Here is a 13024-nt window from a genome sequence, read left to right on the forward strand (position 1 = left end):
CAGAAGCCAAGTCATTGTGGTACTATACTAAAACAACAACTGGACTGACTTTTGTTTTGTTCCAAATGGGTTTGTGAGAAGTAATTATGAGCAGTCAGTATCTTCCTTGATGTAAAACACCATCAGTGTGCCCTCAATCTGGACACTTGCAAAGCTTTCCTGACTGAAGCTAAGCTAACACTAAGTAGCTTCTTGTTTCATCTATAAATGAAAATAAATTTCAAAATAGAATCGAATAGAATAGATATGTCCCATCAAAATGTCCTAACTGGGAATTTTTCACCCACTGAGTAGACACATGACACTGGCCCTTACTATCTGGTTTTGAAACAATAAAATAATAATAATAAGAAGAAGAAGAAGAAGAAGAAAAATATTTGCTGCTATTGCATTGTCATTGTGTGACAATACAATTCTATTCTATTCTATTCTAATAAAACACACAATTTCCCTCTATGTGACGACAACGGCATCCTCTGCAGCTCATGGCTACCACTCAATATTGTCATATTTAATAACATGTATTAATAACACTAAAACACAACCTGATTTATATATATACAAAAAAACCCCAGATCAAACGAGCTTGACCTCCTGACCTTAAAAAAGAAAATTTTAGGATCTGTAATTTCAACATTTGTCAAATTCTTTGCCCAGCACAGGGACGCTCCCAAAAAATATTCATAAGCATCATCAGACCAGGCAAGTAAGTAAAAATTTCAGGGTAATTAAGAAATTATTATTTTTTTGTTATGTATTTTTACATTTATTCCTTTAGTTTCACATTTATGTCTTGATTGATGTATTCTGTATGCCTTTGTATGAACTGAACATGACTCTCTGGAGTGTTTTTTTTTACAGGGGGTGGCCATTTCTCCCACCCCACTTATCTCTTACCGCCTGTTTTCGGGGCACCGCTTACCCAGCAGCCTACTGGCATGAGTTAGCTGCTCGTTAAAAAGTAGCACAAATAAGCACCTTGAATTTAACAAACAGTTCCCTGAATTCCTGATTGAGGAAGTGCCGTGAGCCGTGAAGTGTCCCTCAAGTCTCGTATAAACTCAGCAACAAAACGCAGTTTAAATAACAGGTCAGGTTATGCAAGCTGAAGCAACCTCTTTAAGCTTGTGAGGAAAATACTGCCATTATATAAAAATATCTCCTCCAAAATGTCACATTGGCTTAAATCTTGTTTTTAGGAGACGTTGCTCTTTTTTTTTTTTTTTTTTTACTTTTGTGTGAATCTGCATGCGTCCATTTTCCCTGCCACTTTGCTGCTGGTTTATGGACAATAAATCTAAGATGCAAACATCACACTATGGTTGCATTTTGCATTTAAGTGGAAGTTTTCAGTGATTAACAACCACAGGCTGTGGCAGCCTGTGGTCTGTAACAGCGACGGCTGCAGTGCAAATAAGAATGTCTTAAATGCATCTGGACAGTAACAAGTAAATAAACATGCCTGCAGTGTAAGCTGTGCCTAGTTTTTACAAAATAGATTTGTTTCCCCATTATTTTGAGTTTCTTACAGAACATTCCTATGTGAAGCAAATTACCATATTTTCCGGACTATAGAGTGCACCTCACTATAAGCCGCATCTACAAAGTTTTTTTTTAAAAACTGGAAACGTACATACTGTATATAAGCCGCACCGGGCTATAAGCCGCTGATTTCTCCACCGCTCTCGGTTTTCCACAAGGACGTAGCAGAGGGTTGCGTCCTTAATAAATCTGCTATAAAGGACGCAGCCCTCCATCTCCAACGCCGAACCATGGATTCGTTCACGCCGAGAATATGTGCAGCGGCTATCGATCTGTACTGCCACTCCAGTCCTGCAACTTTTAGATGTGCCTCTGCTGCACCACACCTGAATAGAATAATTAGGTCATTAAGGCTCTGGAGAACTGATCTACACAAGGAGGAGGTGATTAAGTCATTTCATTCCAGTGTTTTGTACCTGTGGCACATCTAAAAACTGCAGGACAGCGGCCCTCTAGGACTGGAGTTTGACACCTGTGTTCTAAATGAAAATTAGCGCTTTCTTCTTCGATTTTCAATTTTGACTTCTAGTGATTCACTTCCTACTAGGGAGCCCCCTGGTGGTTGAAGAAAAATCCACAGAAAAGCCACACCGAGTTACAAGCCGCATGGTTCAAAGCGTGGGAAAAAAGTAGCGGCTTATAGTCCGAAAAATACGGTAAATCCGTTTTTGACTTGCCTTACATTTCCATCAAATGGTAACATGGGTCTCTAGCACATTTCCTGTTCAACATTACATTCTGAGGAATTTTTTATTGTACTCATGACCATTAATGTTTATCATAAAGGCCCAACTACAATGTGAGAGAAGCTTAATTATGCCTGACTCACCATGCTATACAGTCTATTGTGACTTAATTCAGAAATAATCTGATAAACCAAAACAAAATAAACAATATTGCTTTTATCCGTCGATTACACATTGAACCATTTCACTTTAGGTCACTCAGTATGTCCTTTGGCAAACTGTGACTTCTTTGATCCATGTTTTGTTCAGCACTGGATCATTGGCTTCAGATAATTGTCTTCTAATTGTTACAGTATTCATTCACAGGTTACAGTATTCATATTTTTAGGCATTTTGGCTACTTTTCAATTCCTTTTACGATTCGTTTTCTGTTTTCTACTCGTCATCTGGTTTTGGTTTCAGCCTAAAGCGCGTGAGATCATTTTACCTCCTCGTCATTTTTAGTCATTTCTTGATGTGTTTTTTCCTCTCCGGTCAACGTTTCGATCAAAGCAGGTTTGTGTGTGAGCTTTGTTTGAAATGACTCGTTTCACTTTAATTTTCAGAAAGAACTACGTCAGCGTTCAGAACATTTTCTGACGTCATTCTCAAATAAGAGCCCAAGAATAAGAAAAATAAATTACCTGGCTGATTGAATACTGCTGTAATTCTCAATTTTAAGTAATATAATTACACTAAATAAGGAAGGTTTATGTATTCCGGCTTCAATAGTTTCTATGCTAAAAACTGTGACTGGACTGTATGATGAGGCTGAATTCCTATAATTAAAATCACAACTTTAAATCGATAACAGACAATAAATTCGGTATCGGAGTAAAACAGATTTTAAAAGTTTCTTTCTGTTGATATATAAATTTAAAAAAAAAAATAAATACCAGTTTTATTAAACCAGCTCCAAATTTTAGCTTTGTTCAAACCCAAATTTCCACACTGATAAGGAAGAACAGTTCTCTTTCAGGGAGGAAAAAAAAAGAAAAATCTCATAATTTATAAAAGACGGATAAGGAATTTCAATTACATAGTGGACAGAGAGATTTTGCCTAAGAACATGCACTGTAGATGTGCATAAACCCCAAATTGGATTAGAAATTGCTGGCCAGGTGAGGTAATGCTGTCTAAATGTAAAAATAGACCTTTAGATGTAAAAACCTAAATCAAATTTAGCTGCCAAAATGAAAGCTGATCTGCCGAGGCAAAACGGCTCAAATGTGAGGATTTTTGTCTGAAATGTCGTCAACAGATTTGCCAGAAACGATTCTTTTTAAGTCTGAGCTCCGTCACGAAGCGAGTCCATGTAGACGTCTTGGCATTGGGGAACCTCAGAGGGCCAGGTCTGGGGGGCCCCGGTCGGCTCAGGAACCAGGAGAAGGTTGTTTATAGAAGCGGAGACGTTCAGGAGGAACGTATCTCCAGGGCTGATCCCAGGAGCCGCGCCTAATTAGAAACAACTGGTCGAAATTCACTTCAATGGCTCTCTGCAGATCTCTCTTTTTATGTTGCTTGGCTGCTTCTGAGCGTTCATCAGCTGCACCTCCAGGCTCATCTCCATCTCATAAGACTCCCCTGGCTGCCTGATGTTTGTGGATTTCATGAAGGGTAAAAAGAAACTTTGGGCCTGCCACTTAACTCCCCTGGGTTATCTCTTCTCTCTCACACACACATACAGTTCAAATAGATATTTACTTACTACAAAAAATGTTTTTTCTTCTTTATATCAATAAGGAGTCTTTTTTTTATTACTTTCTTCAGATTAAAAAGCTTACATACACTAAAGGTCTCTACTTTTAAGCAATCTGAGAACGCCCGCTTCATGACGTCAGGGTTTTACAAGGTTCTGATTGCTTAACTCGAAAACTTTGAGCACATTTGAGACACGTCGTGGATGTATTATCCAAAGGCAAACCCTGAAAGACACTGGTCTAACTTCCTCAAGCGGAGATGTTAAAGGATGCTTTCACATCTATTAGTTTGTTCGACTCGCTTCGATTGGGGACTTAAATTGAAACGTTTGTCCCATTTGTCCCAGGCTACCACTAGGAATGATAGCCTGGTAAAAAGCAGCCGCTTTGCTTCATACAGAGGGTCTGGACTCTACTGAGAAACCATTTCTTTCTTCCTGAAAGAGTGGACGTTATTGAAATTTCAAACTTTACCCAATCGTTAACTTATCCAATGCACCAGTTCGAGGCTATGAAGCTTACTGGAAATTGCCTGAGCTGTAAACAACCATCCTCCACTGCTAATAGAAAGGTGCAGAGCCAATCAACATGGCCGTTAATGTTAACTCATTATTTGGAAGCGTGGCCAACATGGACCGAATGACTTCAGTCACTTCCTAAAACTACGTTTACACCACAATTCTAAAACTGCGCAGAAAATCTATGTAATTGTTCACGACTTCTTCTGTTCGCCGATTGGTCCGGTTGAAATTCCACAAGAGAAATCCACTTCCATGGGAGAAAGCTCAGACCGAGCAGTGAAGACGCATGAGAATTGAGCGAAATTGCATTGTAAGGCAATGGCAAGGAACATCATGTGGAAATATTGAAGCAACATCTCAAGACATCCCACAAATCGGTCTTCTGTTTGCACAATGAGCCTAAAGGAACCAACAAATTAGTTGCAAACTGGTTTAACAACAAAGTCAATCTTCTGGATTAAGATTGTCTTGAAACCTCAGTAACAGTCATGTCATGATCAATGGGCCAAAATCCCAGAAGATTATTGTGAAAAACACATGAAAGAATATTCAGAAAGTTTAACCCGAGTTACACAATTTAAAGCCAAGTCTGCCAAATACTATAGAAATGCATGTACATTTCTTACTTTAATGAAAGCTACAAACAAGTATCAGGATTCTTTCTCTCTAATAATGGAAATTATTTTGGTAACGATAACCAACTGGAACCGAATACTCAGATTTTATGTCGGGCAGTGAGAATAAATGCTTGCCTTCTGTTACGCCGTATGTAAACATCTGGCCTCAGCTGCGTTTGCACACACACACACACACACACAGGTCACGTCTTGAATCAGCAGGCTGCAATCACACATGTCAGGTCCAATCTGTTTCCAATCGGCTCTGGAACTTTTATGTGTTTAGACCTCGCCCTGTTGCCTCTGAGAAACATTACGTCATGAGCCTTTGTTTTACTGTAGCCGCACTGTAGGTGCTTCGTGCCGCTTTAATCTCTCACTCCGCTGCCATTTGGAGCGCTCACCGAATGAGCTCACGCTAAAACAGGAAGGAGTGTCGGCGACGAGCTGTTTGGGTCCAGCTCCGGCGTTTCTGAACGACGTTTTCTGTCTGTCACGGTGCGATGTCTGCACGGTGATTTGCACGTTTGGCAGCATCGCTTCTTGGCACGAGCGCACCCCAGACGTGAACCCCTCCGAGTTTTCAGGTCGGCCTTATCCTGTCATCAGACCATCTGAACACGAAGTTTCTCATTCGACTGGCATCCGAATGTTCCCTTTTAAATGAGCACTGGCAGCGGGCGAGCTCTCATATTTGAACCAGGTGACGGAGTTTCATAGCAAAACAGTATTACTCATAATCTAGACTAAATAATCACAGATTCCACTTATCTTTGCAATTTTTTTTCTTTTTTTTTTACACTGTACATGATTTTCTAGCTTAAAAAAAAAACGGCTTTGTTTTTTTGCTGGAAAGCTTATTATTGGGGCGATATCTGATAGGAGAAATGTTGATGTAGAATTTGAGCGAGGTCTGCGGTATAATTTAGTCAGAGATGTAGTGAGATTATGAGGGCTGACACTGTTTATGGTACATATGCAGAGGATAACGGTGGAAGACCTGAGCGGAGCTTAAACCTCGGATGAGGCGCTTATCCTATTATTAAAATGAAACAAATCAAGGAGAAGACGAAAATAAACCATCAATGGTCACTGCAGAACTAATCTGATGATGTAACTGTAATCCCTGGATTTAAAAAAAAAAAAAATCATTTTCCAAAACATTCCTTCTGCTCCGAGAAGAGATGGAAGCCATGTTGAATGAATCTTGCAAAAGAAATCTATGCTCACCCTTTTCCTCAAGTTGCAACCACAACATATAAAAGTGACAGAATCTGAATAATTAATATCAATAAAAAGCTGTTAAGGTGGGGGAGTTGATTTGATTTTAGCCCCTTTACTCGTACCACAAACTAAAATCTAGCGGAGAAGTCAAATACTTCTACCAATTTATTTATAAAGGAACGTCGCACAAAGACTCCTTAATCCATCGCTTAAAAATAAAAATGATGCTTCGTCACGACGACAATGAACTATTCGATAGAGTATGCACACCCCAAAATATGACCTTTTGGTTTGCATTGTTATTTTTGCTGTTTGAACTAGCCTTTTTTTCCCCCAATGATGGTTTCATAAAACCTCCAAATCTGTGAAAATAACTGGAAAAAATTATTTAATGCAGTTATATATAGTGTAATCTGGTAACTAATTACACTTTTAATGCAAAGTTGTACTAAAAGTTGCATTAAAAGTCAATTAAGTGTCAACTTTGCTTCAAAGGGGATGAAAACACTGTAATGCACTGCACGTTTATTTATTTGATTTTTTTACGGGATGCATATGTTAACCGGATTTATGTGTGAAAAGATTGCAGAAACAGACCTGATATGAATACTGACATGATGGCGGTCGCAGAGCAAACAAATTCAATTTCTGGCACGTTTGGATACAAGCAGCTGATTAACATTAGAGCTAAACAGAAGGTCCAGCTGCGTTACACATGTAGCGGTTCTGCACAGAAGACAAAGAAGATAAATTGGAACAGCAGTTTAAGCAATTTGGTGCTTATGTTAGATGAATCTGCGCAGTGAAAATAAAGCGACAGAGGCACCGTCCGCCATATTCTCCTAAAGAGCAAATTTATTTTGGCTTCTTAAACAAGAAGCAGAGGTAAATGTAAAACGGATCAGCTAAAAGTTGCACTGATGAGTGTGTGGTTGTGAAATTATCTTTGTGTGTAACAGCACTAAATACAAAGAATATTTCAGTTTTCTTTGTAATTCTGGAGAGATCTCCAGGTGAAAGGCAAAAGGAATACTTAATTCTCCATAAAACGCAGGTTGATTAATAACATTTAGGAAAGCTTTTTTTCCGGCTTTGACTGAAGCTTAGAAAATGTTTTTAAGTGCTTTTGGGGCAACGGGACCATCTTGGAGCCAGATAGTTATTAAAATCTCAATATAAGGTCTAATTCAAGGACGTGCAACCTGGGCTCATTACATAAACTCATAATAACTTATTAAAATATCAACTAGAGCATTTCTAGTTTTAGGAGTTTTATTATAATCTCTACATAAAATGTCTTTGAAAGTTTAAATAGTGGTGCAAGCTTTTTTGTTGTTCCCCATCATTTTGTTTTATTACATTGCTAGCCATGTGTGGTTATTTTTTTTAATATACAACAAGTTTAACAACTCCTAAAAAAAAAAAGGTTTTTTTTTTTCTTTATTCCACAAGCTCAAGTTTGAAATGAATTTCTGGCTCTTTGATTTAACCATAAAACAAACACAAAACAATAAATCGGCTTTGTTCCCGGGTCCACGAGCTTTCTTCTTGTTGAGTTTCGTTCTTAAGGGCAGACGTCCAAAAATGGCTCCTTTGGGATTTAAGGGCTGCCAACTAATCACTCATCAAACCTCGGCGGAAATATTTTACCGATCACAGATCTTAAAAACGAAGCTGTTCTGATCCAGGGGTGTTTGGTATGTTTCTGTATTTTTGATTATTGTTTTGTTGTTCCTCGTTTATGTTCAATTGGTCTTGCCATATTCAGCTTGTTTGTCTGAGTTCATTATTGTTGTTAAAGTGCCGCCATATTGGTTCATTTAGTTTAATTTCTTAGTTTCTTGTGTTCTACTCTTTGTGCGCTAGATCCGTTCCCTCTGGTTTAATTTTGATTTGATTGGTTCTTTGCCGTTTTCCACCCTCGGCTCAACATTTCGGCTCCTGGTTTGTCGTTCTTCATTGCTGGGTTCTTCTGCTTCTGTTTCTTTCCTTTGCTTGTAAACCAACCAGCTGTGGCTAAAGGTGACGACAGGAACGGATCTTTAAGGAGAAAAACCAACAGTGTGATCATTTACAGTTCATCAACTGTAAATATCACGCATAAAGGGAAATGGAAAAATAAAGAAAATTCAACATTTTGTGCTCCACATTCCCCTTGAACCAAGATTTACCTTAAAACTCAACCAGTCTGCTTCAGGCCAGCGAGGGCTCACCAGAACCACGTCCGGTTATGAAAGCTCACTGCCTCTCAGATGAAATGCTGCAGAAGGGAAGAAGCTTTCTCGGACCACAGACCTAAATCCAACGACCAGCTTCCCCCCGCCAAAGAATGCTCTTGGCCTTCACCACTGACAGACTGGGAGCGCGACGGTTTGCTGGGATGACTGGAGAGATCCCAGCTGTCCCTCCCTTCACTGCCCCCCCTTGCCCGTCTCCCCCATTTTTTTTTTCCTACACGGGGAAAAGAATGAAAAACAAAACAACACATTCTCTCCTCTCCTCCCTGTCCGACTCGCTAGCGCGCGCTCCCCCCGGAGACGCTGGACCGCCGGCGTCCAACAGAAACACCGAGCAGAAATAGAGCTGCTATTTCAGTCTGAACTGGGTGTTATTTTTAGAAAAAAGTGACATGTAATGCTGAATTACAACATCATAAGGTCACTCAATACACCCCCCCTTTTTTTTTTCTGCAGACCTCTTGCCTCCAAATCCATGACTCACTGCAAAGTATGCGGTGACGTTACCCCGAACTATACAATCCCAGGTCCTGATCAGAAAAAGGAAAAAAAAAAGAATTGATATTTAACCTCAGCGAGTTGATTCAATCAAAACCGGGCTAACTCGTGCTACTCGCTGTGATCTGGTTTCACTGAGCAATACTTTGATGCTTTCATCATGCAGGTAAAGAGCCGGCTGCGCGCACTGGCTCGCTCTCCGTTCGCCTATTATGGGCCACCGCCGTCAGGTCCTCGTTGCGTTTGACAGCTCGTCATAACGTTTGTTTACAGCACGTCAATGAAACACAACGCAAACCTGTAATAGGATAACGCTGCTGTTGGTATGCCAGGCTGAAGGCATAATGAATAATGCAAAAAGGCGAAGGGGAGGGGGAAAAAAAATAAATAAAAAAACGCAGATGCTTTCAATTTCCAACTCACTTTAGTGTTTCTTCCAAGCAGTGATGTAGTTCAGAATGAAAAGATAGGTAATCTGTAGTCTGGCTCTGCTAATCGACAACAGAAACAACAAGACCACCAAGGATCATTACTGCCATGTCTTTTTTTTTTGTTCTTTTTTCCTCCACAGGAAGATTTTATTTAAGTGAGATATCCTTTAGATTGAGGCTTACACAAAAGTTTCGACAGGAAATCAGAAATCTGTACAACTAAGTGGGAGAACAGCAAATCGAGGGATGTGAAATACAATAGCCTGTTGGGTAATAGGCTAACGCAAACGGGTCGAGATATTACAGTCAAAACAATAAAAAAGTCACTGAAATGTGGGGGGGTAAAAGTAACAAACCTCCCCCATTCTCCGATCTCCCTTCACCAGCCCGTTTGGAAGTTGCGCTGGTTTCTTCGTCACCCATATTTGGCTCTCATTTGGTCCGTTGGTGACGAAACCGGAACATGGAACATTTTCTTAGACACTTTAACAACAAGGCTTTAAGAGAACCACGACCGCATTTCTGCTCTCTGGGTGAATGATTTAAAATTCTCCTGGGACAATTACTTAGAGACTTTCTGCTGTATTTACACTCACAGATACTTTTTGCACATCTGTCTAAAACTTTGTCCGTTCTTCTTTGCAAAATAGACGAATCTCAGTTGGATTGGACAGGAAGCAACAACGAGCAGCACATTTTAAATCTTGCCCCAGATTTTCCATTACATTCAGATCTGGACTTTGGCTGGATTGTCTTAGTCTATGTGCTTTGATAAGGATGTTTAGGATAGATGTCTTGCCGTAACATGAAACTACATGAAACAAATCTCACAGCATGATACCGCCGCCACTCTGCTTCAGAGTGGGCATGCTGTCCAAAGTGCATTGGTAGATTTCTTACTACATGTCAAAGTTGCTGTGAATGTTCCACTTTGGTCGGTTCTGACATTCTAACCAAACCTCGTCAAAAAACAAATAAACCCTTCTTTCTATTAAATCACTGATTTTGCTGTGACTTTTAAGACGGTCATAATTATGACTCAAACTATTATGACTCTGACAGTAGTTGAGAGTGATAAACTATCCGTTTTCCAGCCAACCCACGGGTCAGATAGTAAACGTTTAAATGACAAATGACCACAAAGTTAATTTAAGGGCAACTTGGCTCATTCAAAGAAGGGGAGAGAAATAAAATCAGACAATGTTTCAGTGAAGTTGTAGCCCTTTGTTCCCCCTTGGATGTGGGCGAGGAGTTAAATGTCATTCTGAAGGGCCTCTAAGCTTATCTAAGACGCAGTAGGGCTTACAGGAGTCCAGTAGTCAGAGTGCAAACAGAGCTGTAGGGAGTAATAATGTACAAAACATACAATGGTGGGAAATATGCAACACTTGTTTATGTAGTCTACATTTGCACATTAAATCCAAATGGCACTATAAACATTAATTTAATCAGCCTCACGATAAGAGTAGTGGTATTACACCAGCGGCCGGAGCCTCCCACTTATCCTACACCTCTCATGTCTCTTCACAATGCCAGACTAGAGTCAAGCTCAACAGGGTCTCCTTTCCCCGCAAAAAAAGTCCGTTAATTTTGTTGTTGCCAGAATTTCAGATGACTGTTTCATGTTGGAATATTTGTTTTTTTAATTGGCTGGAACTGATTATAGATCAGAACTCAAATGCCATGTCTAACAAGAGGCATTAGCAATACAAACATGTTTTTGTGTCTCTCTGGCTTAGTTTGTAGTCTTGCTCTGTTAATTCAAAGAAAATGACCAAATATTTGTATTTGGAGTCCTTCTTGCAGCAAAACTCCTGCGCTGTATAATGCTGCAACTCCCATATTTCCAAGTAGGGTTGGTGTTCTCAGACTGGAAAGCCTCCCCAGTTTTCCTTTGTGATGTCGCTTTTGGAATAAAGGCTTCCTCATTTTGTGAGTGGCTTTACAGTTATGACTGGTCTTGATGCGAATGATGATGCTCTAGGCCACATTTCAGCCACCCTGAACAACGGTGCTAGGGTTGATTTTGTACCAAAAACAAGTTCATTTCTGAGGCAAGGAACCTGTTACCTCCAGGAGCGGCATAATGGCTGGACATTCCCATTGTGTTTATATTTGCATGCATCAGATGGACATGTGATCTTCAGGCAGATTCCAATCATGGCCACACAAGAAGCAACTTGTTTGAAGCGTTGCTTCACAGAATTAAATGTCTTAGAAACACAAGACAAATAACCATGCATACACACACCTAAGGGCAATTCAAATTACCTGATATAACCTAATATGCATGTTTATTTGTTTCTTTAGGTGGGGAGCGATCTACGTACCTGGAGCATACTCACACTTTGCACAGAAAGGCTTCAAGCTCCCAGTAAGTCATTATCAGCAATTTGCTAGATGTGCAGTTATTGCCACTGGCAGTGATGATTGCAGCAGGAAGGAACCGGCTGTCAGATCTGCATTATGCAAACCAGCGTGGTGGCAGCAGGCTGTGTGAATTTTGCATCCTTTCCAGTAGTTGGAAGCGAACGCGAGGACGCTCGGTGTTCCCCCCCTCCACTGCCACATGGGTAATTATCGTGCAGGAAATTGGACGTGAAATCTTCGCGTAATCATGGATCTAAAGTGTAGATGGAGCCGACAGCAGTGAAGCAAATTGCAGCAAGTGATTCCAATTACTGTTTATGGAACACAGCTGTCTTGAGCTGCGTGTGTCGGTGAGTGGAACTCCGAGGCTGGCGTTAAAGTTTTAAAGCCCTGCGAAACACCAGAGCTGCATTTGAGTGTTTCCTTCACGCTCGAAGTGACGAGTCAAGATGTGTTCTAGAAAGCTGTTGCTGTGTCTCGCTTTTTGGCAGAAGTTGGAGGCTTTGTATGCTGAGGTCAGAGAATTGGACGTTGGTTGTCAGTGGTTAATTCACTTTCCCTTTGCGCTGCGACGTCATGGCGAAACGATAACTCACCTCTACGGGTTTACACAAAAACAAGCTTAAGGTTTGCCTTCAGTCGTGCACAAACCCCGTTTATCTGTGTTTATTTACGCACACCGAGTCGATTCATCCGCGTTACGGCCAGCAGTCATGTACTGGATAAGCTTTCGTCTCAAAACATTTGGATTTAATTATCATGGGGATATGATATCCAAACAATCTGCTTTCTCCCATTAATAACATGATTGCGCCGTCGTAGGGCAAGCTGAAGCCATTTCTTTTTCTTTTCATTTTTCATGTAGTTTCACGGATTTGGGCCTTGCGCGCTTACTATTATGGGCATTGGGCAAAACCCAGTTTAGGGTAATGACACAGTTTATTTTCCAGAGTTTTAAAGGGATCTTGGCGAGGAAGCGTCCTGCTTCCACAGCCTGCAGGATTACAGCTAAAAAACACAAATAAGGCCCGTATGACTTTCCCACATATCAAGTATCGTCTGCTGTTTTGCTGCTATGCATTGCAGCATGGTCGAAATGATTAAAAGGAAACTGGACGGAGCTCATTGTGTCACTGATAGCTGTAATCCTGCACATTGA

General features: G+C 40.4%; 1 protein-coding gene and 1 long non-coding RNA gene across 5 annotated transcripts in view; one reads left to right on the top strand and one right to left on the bottom strand.

Moving 5' to 3' along the window:
- myocd (myocardin) overlaps positions 1–13024 on the top strand; it is a 138658-nt gene that overhangs the window by 735 nt on the left and 124899 nt on the right. For all 4 annotated transcript variants that reach the window (XM_028029102.1, XM_028029103.1, XM_028029105.1 and 1 more), the window contains exon 2: positions 11806–11869. The gene's annotated coding sequence lies outside the window, so the exon portion shown is untranslated. The remainder of the gene's footprint in view (positions 1–11805; positions 11870–13024) is intronic.
- Positions 1201–11080, bottom strand: LOC114151737 (uncharacterized). Its single transcript, XR_003596994.1, has 3 exons — positions 10954–11080; positions 3422–3437; positions 1201–1210 (listed from the first exon to the last, which is right to left on the bottom strand). It is a non-coding gene; the product is annotated as an uncharacterized LOC114151737 (long non-coding RNA).

Source organism: Xiphophorus couchianus, chromosome 10 (genome assembly GCF_001444195.1).
Source record: "Xiphophorus couchianus chromosome 10, X_couchianus-1.0, whole genome shotgun sequence".
In the NCBI taxonomy this organism is placed as follows: domain Eukaryota; kingdom Metazoa; phylum Chordata; class Actinopteri; order Cyprinodontiformes; family Poeciliidae; genus Xiphophorus; species Xiphophorus couchianus.